This window comes from Mytilus californianus, unplaced genomic scaffold (assembly GCF_021869535.1).
Source record: "Mytilus californianus isolate M0D057914Y unplaced genomic scaffold, xbMytCali1.0.p SCAF_7, whole genome shotgun sequence".
Lineage (NCBI taxonomy): Eukaryota > Metazoa > Mollusca > Bivalvia > Mytilida > Mytilidae > Mytilus > Mytilus californianus.
Window position 1 is genome coordinate 43,000,086 of NW_026262723.1, and position 8,169 is coordinate 43,008,254.

General features: G+C 32.0%; 1 protein-coding gene and 1 long non-coding RNA gene across 3 annotated transcripts in view; one reads left to right on the top strand and one right to left on the bottom strand.

Moving 5' to 3' along the window:
* Window positions 1-248: 248 nt before the first annotated feature.
* The window catches only part of LOC127709433 (galactoside alpha-(1,2)-fucosyltransferase 2-like), a 37,667-nt gene continuing 29,746 nt past the window's right edge, over window positions 249-8,169 (top strand). The window contains exon 1 of one of the 2 annotated variants that reach the window (XM_052214970.1): window positions 249-332. The gene's annotated coding sequence lies outside the window, so the exon portion shown is untranslated. Of the gene's footprint in view, window positions 333-397; window positions 489-8,169 lie in introns of those variants that run through there. The other variant, XM_052214973.1, reaches the window with a different exon arrangement.
* The window catches only part of LOC127709436 (uncharacterized), a 7,796-nt gene continuing 6,169 nt past the window's right edge, over window positions 6,543-8,169 (bottom strand). The window contains exon 2 of the long non-coding RNA XR_007985654.1: window positions 6,543-7,081. This is a non-coding gene — a long non-coding RNA (uncharacterized LOC127709436). The remainder of the gene's footprint in view (window positions 7,082-8,169) is intronic.

Here is an 8,169-nt window from a genome sequence, read left to right on the forward strand (position 1 = left end):
AACAAAAATCTTGCATTGATAATTATGTTTAACGTTCATCAAAATTATAGGTATAATATTGATACTTAACAGACTGCGAGTATGGTTGTTTATTTTTTTATTTCGATCGCAGAGGGAAAATTTGCTAAATATAATTTGAAAATTAATTCTCGACAGACAATTCAACTGATCGAACACAAACATTTATCATGATTTATTGTATAATATCTAAAATATGTTACTTTACCCAATATATTCTATAATAGCTGTTTCAGTCTGTATACGTGTATAATGAAGACCATCGACATTTTAAATGTATAAAAAAAACTATGTATCCTAATGTCGTGGCTTAGGTAAGTGATACAGTTAAATACATGTCTTTTGTTATGATAACTGATGAAATTCGAAACTTGTTGATATTGATTTGTAATCATTTCCAAGTATGGTATTTTTTCTCATAGGAATTGCAGATTGCTCTATTAATAAACCATAAACACTGGCTGTGAAAGGTAAGTCATTTATTTACAGGGTTTCATAAATGAAAGATATTACATACATAACGGTACAATTTTAGATATTTTAAAATGACAAAATGATCTTTAAAACGTACAGAAACTATGTTGAATGGACAGTACGTATAATACAGAAATAGGTCTGATGATTTGGTTTGTTTATATTTCTTGTATAACTGTTCAAATGTACATGTTATTGAAACTGTTCAGTGGCAGATATTTTTTAAAGAGAACTGGGAAGATAGAGACCAGAAATTACCCATCCATGGTGTATACACCTTATCAATCTTTCACTTTTCAAAATTTTGATTTATTGATTGTTGTTTGCCAAAAATCCAGTGGCTATCATTACATGCATACTAAAGACTAAAACAATTTAACAACAATTTGTGATTTGACCTACATATAGAGAAGGAACTTCTAATGCCTCTGATTGAAATATATTCCAGACATCAATTATGGTGCTCCATTCAGAAAAGCAGACCTCTTGTCTCCCTACCTCAAATCCGCCTTTGATTTCAATGTAAAGACACTAAATTTATACTGTAATCGACCTGCAGTTAATCTGTATATCACATCTTTATTTGAGGCGCGGTAGGAGGTGTTATCTCGAATTATCGAAAAAATAAAGCATTCTTTCCATGATCCCGAGAAACTAATCATTAATTTCCAAGTCTCGATAAGGATGAATCCCAAATTCCCGCGAAAATAAAGACCCAATCCCAAATTCCCGCAAAAATAAAGACCTAATCCGACGTCCAGAAAAAGGTTCTTTCCCTCTTATATATATTAAATAGATCATCACATTACTTGTAACTTACCTGGTGTAGGTTGTAAACTTCAAACTTCACCAGATAACTCCAAGAACCTATGATTATCAGTTCTAATAAATCGTATCAAAATGAATATTGTAGTAGTCAGACACTAAAAGGGTACAGTTTCGTTACCCCGCGGATTTACTGATAGGTGTTATAACCTTAATGACTGCAGCGATTCTGCAAGGTAAAATGTCTTCAAAAGAAAATTTGCACATAACTTGTTAAAGTAATGATCAAACTGTATGTACTTGAAAAAGACAAACTTAATGAATGTTAACCTGTATGTATTTCAACTATGTCAAAATATATGTATTTGTCCTCACAGAAGTTCCCTAGGAAACTTTATTATAAACAATGCTGTAATTTATGTTCTTCTTGGAACAAATATGCCATACCCTTTATTCTAACAGAAACATTTTTTTTCATACTGTACTATATCTTCCATTGAAAATGATATTTCAGTATATTTCTTCCTTTTGGAAAGTTTCTTGAATCTTTTCCCCCAAAGCGTTTAACTGTAACCAGCAGTGGCGAAGATGGCGTAACCTCCCCTTTTTGATTTAAAAAAAATCATGTTTCCAACAATTTATAGGATTTTTTATCATAAAATCGTCTGAAAAATGTTTTGCCTAGCTCACCCCGGCAGTATAGATTCAATTCTAGTGAATTACGCTCCCCTTTCAAAAATCCTGGACCCACACCTGACCAGGACTATCAGAGCAGGACTTTACTATAGATTACAGAGTAAAAGTCTCAATAAATTGCATATTTAACCAATATTCCTCGGGTACATTTGTACATTGTAATGATCTAGATCATCAATTTCCTATTTAGATAATGTACAGCCTTTGGGTAAATTTGAACATAAACAAGACGTGAAGGAGAGTTTAAAAGTCACGATATTGTAAATGTGATTAGAAATAAATGTAAACATGTTTGGAAAATAAATGTGTAGAAAACAAATAACACAAAAAGAACATTTTTTTTAATTCCACAAATTATATGTAGTTGAGATTAAAACAAAAGAAGAATGAAAGTAATGATTTATGCGTTTGAAAACATTTTATATGAAGAAATAATAAAATGTTATGCTAATTTCATAAGTTTGTTTACAATTATTTATTTTTTGGAAATCTAATTTAAAAAGGACTTTGAGGCAAAAAGTCGTAAAATCGCATCTTATGACTGAAAATACTGAATTCTTTGACATTTAGGAATAAATTATTAATTAATTTTTTTTAAATGCTTGTATTACGATTATTTAGTCCTCAGAAATTTCTACCAAAAAATTACGAAATACAAGAATGTGTAAGAGGTAGAATCACCTCTGAATGTACAACTTAGCTCTTTATTTATAATCTGATATGCTGAATTATTAAAGTAATTGAATTTTTTAAAAGATTCTGAGCCTAACCCTAAAACATGCAAGTATGTGTTGCAACAAAAGGCCTAATTAACGGTCCGTTCGCACGCGGAAAAACAAAGGCGAAAACGCAAAAACGCGAAAGAGAAATAATGAAAACGCGAAAGAGAAATTATGAAAACGCGAAAGAGAAATAATGAAAACGCGAAAGAGAAATAACGAAAACGCGAAATTAGCCGCATCTGGCTTCCATATGACAGTTATCATAAAAAGTTTCAAGTGTATAGTTTTAACTTTATTTTTTTTAACATGACTGTTTCCATCTCGATCAAGTTTAAAGTAATACAGACTTGTTTTTTTTTTCATATGTCGTGTAATCATTTACATACAAATCATAATGTTTCTATTATAACATATATATACATGTATAAGAGGACTGAAAAGATGCGCAAAATTGAACGCATAGAGGAAGTTAAAGTCGTAACGAGGTTTCCGTATATGATACTGCGGAAGGAATATCATAATTGTATATAGTTGTTTAAAATGCGTATAGATAATTATATAAAGTACAATATAAGGGATCGAAAATAAGATTTTGAAGATATATGCACTATAAATAGTATTCTTTTGAAAGCATTCAAGGGGGAAATTAAATATTTGATTTAAGCAATAGTAAAAACCTTTATTATAGGATTAAACGCCTTTTTAAAGGAATTTATTGGTGTATATTAAACTCGACCAATTCACTCACAAACAAATAAAAGTCCAAAGGACTTTTATGAGATGTTTGTGAGTGACTTGGTGCAGTTTATACACCAATAAATTCCTTTAAAAAGGCGTTTAATCCTTATAATTCTTTAAAATTGGAGGTAAGGAATTTATTTTTCCACACTCGTAACCTCTATCACACGTAAATTGTATATTTGTGTCATTGAATAGGCCTGGCGCATGAATATATTTGTTGGTTAACGCAAAAATATGTACTCCATGAAACTTGCAATCTGATAAAAAATAAACTACAAAAACTCTTATTATCATTCAAACGAATGTTTTGTGTTTATTATTTAATTTAACTATTAAGACCTATTAACGCGAATTGAAAATAAATTTTGTTAACGTCGATCCGGATTGTGTCATTATCGCCGCCATCTTGTTTACATTGGTTACGAAAAGAAGTTCGGTCAACGTCGTCTATCGAAAAATAAACAACGTCAAGAACAACTACCGGAAGTCCTCTCAACCAATCATATCAATGTATTCTCTAATATGTAAAACATATAAGAATTATATGACAATAATCAGTCGTGACATAAAACACGTTGGGCCTCGGTGGTCGAATGGTCTACGTAGTTCATCTACAGTATCACTAGCCTGTCAACACTGAGGTTTTGAGTAAGCACGTAGTAAGCGTATTTGACTCTGATCTTAACTGACTAGAGTTGTCACGGTTTTTCTCACGAAAGTCGGTGGTTGTCTCTCCGCTAAGATATAGCAGAAAGTACTGAAAGTGACGTTAACACTAACAAACAATCAATCAAATAAAATAATACACCTCCCAATACTAGAACAGCCAATCATAAAGTGTTATCTTTGTTCTTCTATGTGATAAATTATTAAATAAAAAACTAACTTACATGCTATGACAATGTCATTCATCAGTGAAATTGAAATGAAACTGATTTTTATAGTTTGTTCTTGTGTTGTACTGTTACACCACTGCTTCAGGTTAGGGGAAGGTTGGCGCGCCTTCAAACTAGTTTAACCCCGCCACATTCTATATGCGCCTGTCCAAAGTCAGGAGCCTAAACTTGAGCGGTGGTTGTTGTTTGTTGCTGTTTATCATATTTGTTTTTCGTTTATTGTTTTGTATAGTGTGTTCTTGTGTTGTGTTGTTGCACCACTGTCCCAAGTTAGGGGAGTGTTTGGCGCCATCTAACTAGTTTAACCCCGCCACATTCTGTATGTGCCTGTCCCAAGTCAGGAGTCTGTAATTCAGTGGTTGTTGTTTGTTACTGTATAGCATATTTGTTTTTCGTTCATGATTTTGTACATAAGTCAGGCCGTTAGTTTTCTCGTTTGAATTGTATTACCTTTGCCATTTCGGGGCCTTTTATAGCTGACTATGCGGTATGGGTTTTGTTCATTGTCGAAAGCCGTACGGTGACCTATAGTTGTTAATTTCTGTGTCATTTGGTCTCTTGTGAAGAGTTGTCAATCATACCACATCTTCTTATTCTTACATTAGAATGGTTATATGAGCGAAAGAGGTATAAGGTATAAAATGTCAATGAAACAACAACCACTACAGTACTAATACTCAGTTATATGTATTTAAACAAACTTTTTAAACAAACTTAAAACCAGCTGCAAATGTTTGCACCTGTCCTAAGTCAGGAATCTGATGTTCAGTAGTTGTCGTTTGTTGATGTGGTTCATAAGTGTTTCTCGTTTCTCATTTTTTGTATAGATTATACTTTTGGTTTTCCCGTTTGAATGGTTTCACACTAGGAATTTTTGGGGCCCTTTATAGCTTGATGTGCGGTGTGAGCCAAGGCTCCGTGTTGAAGACCGTACTTTGACCTATAATGGTTTACTTTTATAAATTGTGACTTGGATGGAGAGTTGTCTCATTGGCACGCATACCACATCTTCTTATATCTATTAAAATTTGGGATTTTTTAAAAACTTTTAAGTATGAGAAAAGAAAATGTATTCATTGGGGAAAATAAAAGTCGCAAGTTGAAGAAAGGTACACAACTCCATGGCAACAACAAAAAATAGAGAAAAAAAACCAACAAACAAACAGGTAACAGTCCAGGCAACAGTCCACAAGACAGACACTGGAAATAAAAAATCAAAGCGGGTGTTGAACTCATGTTTTCCGGAACGGTAAGCATTTCCTCTCGTACTCCAAGGAATATACATGCGTCAATAATCAATAAATCAATCATTATGAATAGGGCATTGTAATACTAGTAAACGGACCATATATTAATCTAATATAACTAACATTTTTTTTTCCAAGTCAAAACGTAAATGTAAAATATTCGACCTAAGCGAACATTTTGTGCTTAAATAACAGGCCCCTTAACAGTTTGGTTTTAACGTAAAACAATGAATATATTAATGACACTCACGAAATTTGTTTATTATTGATTTAATTTACACATTTGTTGAAATACCTTTATCACAGTTTCTCTGTATAATGACATTAGTAAAACAATTAATATTTTGGCTGAGTTTACAGTTCGCGAAACACTCACGAAAAACTACACGTGGATTTAATTAACACATCTACATGGATCCTTTAGCGACATTTCAATTATATAACATATGATTTTGATCTATCGATTACTTCCTTCCTTTTCCATGATACTTGTAGTTGTGATTTATTAAAATGATGACATAAGGTAAGATTGTATTTTCTGTGCATTTTTAATTTTATTTTGCGTTATATATCGATTCCATTGACTTTTTAATCAGTATTTGTAACTGTCTAATTCGTTGACATATTTTTATTTCTTTTATTGATTTATATCAAAGAATTCTGTGGATAGAAGAAGAATTTTGTCTCCGCAGAAAATACTGAAAGGGCAAAATTACAAATAGAAAAATAAAGGCATCAAATTTTCTTTTTCAATACTTTTGATATAAAAATAAGAAGATGTGGTATGATTGTCAATGAGACATCTCTCCGCCAAAGATCAAATAACGTAGAAGTTAACAACTATAATGGTCACCGTATGGCCTTCAACAATGAGATAATAACCCATACCGCAAAAAAAAATTACGCATATTGAGGAGTAAAAGTAGTGCTACATACCAGGGAGTAAAACACAGTAATGGGGTCATTGATAAATAAGATAAGAGTTATAAGACTTGAGTAGTTATGATTTAAGTCTAAACTCACCGTATATCAAGAAGAAATGAAACAGCAGTAAGTTCAACAGGAAGAAAAGAAATAAACGGACAAATCTTAACTTTAAAAGTTGAAGTTCGTAAATCAGACTTAGAACGAAAATGATATTAAATGATAAACTGTTGTAAAATTCATTTTCTCTAATTTTTAGTATATTTTAACTTTTTCCTTGAATATTTGATTAGTTTTTTCATACATATAATTTAGGTATCCATTGCTTCTCTCGGTTCTTCATTGGTAAAAATTAATTCAATTATGGCTTAAAATTTACTTGCCGTCCTTTTATTTTTGCAATTGTGACGTCAAAAAAATATCTACTTCTCCTGATAACGTCTCACAGATTACAAAACTTTTGCGTATTTAAAAAAAAATGTTAAAACTGGAACTCCCTTCGCCAAAACTGACCACAACCAATCTTGACAAGCAATACAATTAAATCACATTTTGGCGGTCCTGATTTTTTCCATGACCGTTCCTAATCAACAATATTCTGCAAAATAAAGAAAAACAAATTTTACTTTAATTCATCAACACTGCATGTGAATATATGTAGTAAAATACTACTGTAGTTTTCCATTTTTTCTACTTCTGTTGAACAATTTCCAGAACTATTTTGACCTTTTGATTTAGATGTTCAGTATCATATATCTCCTATAAATAGTATCCACTAATTTACTGGCTATGATGAAAATCGAAGGGAAGTAGTTGGTGTCGAGGGGGACGACAAACTTGCTATTGTTCGAATAACCAGCAAATAAGTGTTTTATCATACAAAAAGTACGTGGAAATGTTTGCTTCCATGAAGTAGTTTTCCAGTAAACAGCCTTATTCTGATTCTTGTCAGCACCTTCTGTTTGCCAATAGTAGCATTCTTTTCAAGTAGCCCTTCATTCCATCGTTTTACCTTTTGTATTACAGGATAGGTCTAGTTAGAAAATCTTAGTGTATCACATATCTTCGCTGCAATTTTCATTTCTTCCTTAACGGGATGTGCTTGTATTTTTCTGCCGCTGTTCGTCGGATATATATCTTTTTATATCATCTGCAACTCCAACATTAATTGATTAAATAGTAAGAGCTGTTGTTGCTGATTATTTATTCATTTTCCTGCTCCGGAAAGACTTTTGTCTTCGTGTTTCAGTGAATCGTGTTACACTTTGTCATTTAATTGTTATTCTTTGTGATCACAAGATAGCCCCTTCCATACAAACGCAATTTCTGTCTTGTTTTTTTTTCTCATATTTATTTATGTCTTAAACTAATTCGCAATATCCTTTCACTTTACCTCCGAAGTATTGGAAGGAATTCACTTCGTTAGTATTAAGGTTAAAGGAAAAGTGTTCATTTATTTAATGGAATATGTCTTCATAAAAGACTTTTGTTTTGTTTTTTGTCGTTTTTTGTTTGTTTGTTTGTTTTGGTAGCAATTACGTTGTCAGTTTGTCTTCGACTCATGACTTTGAACATCCATTTGGAATCTTCCGTCTGTCTTTTAGAGGTTGCGCGATATGCTTCCCTTTTAAAACTATATAAGTCAGGACATTTATGGTTTCCCTCTTTCTACTTAAACACGTCTGT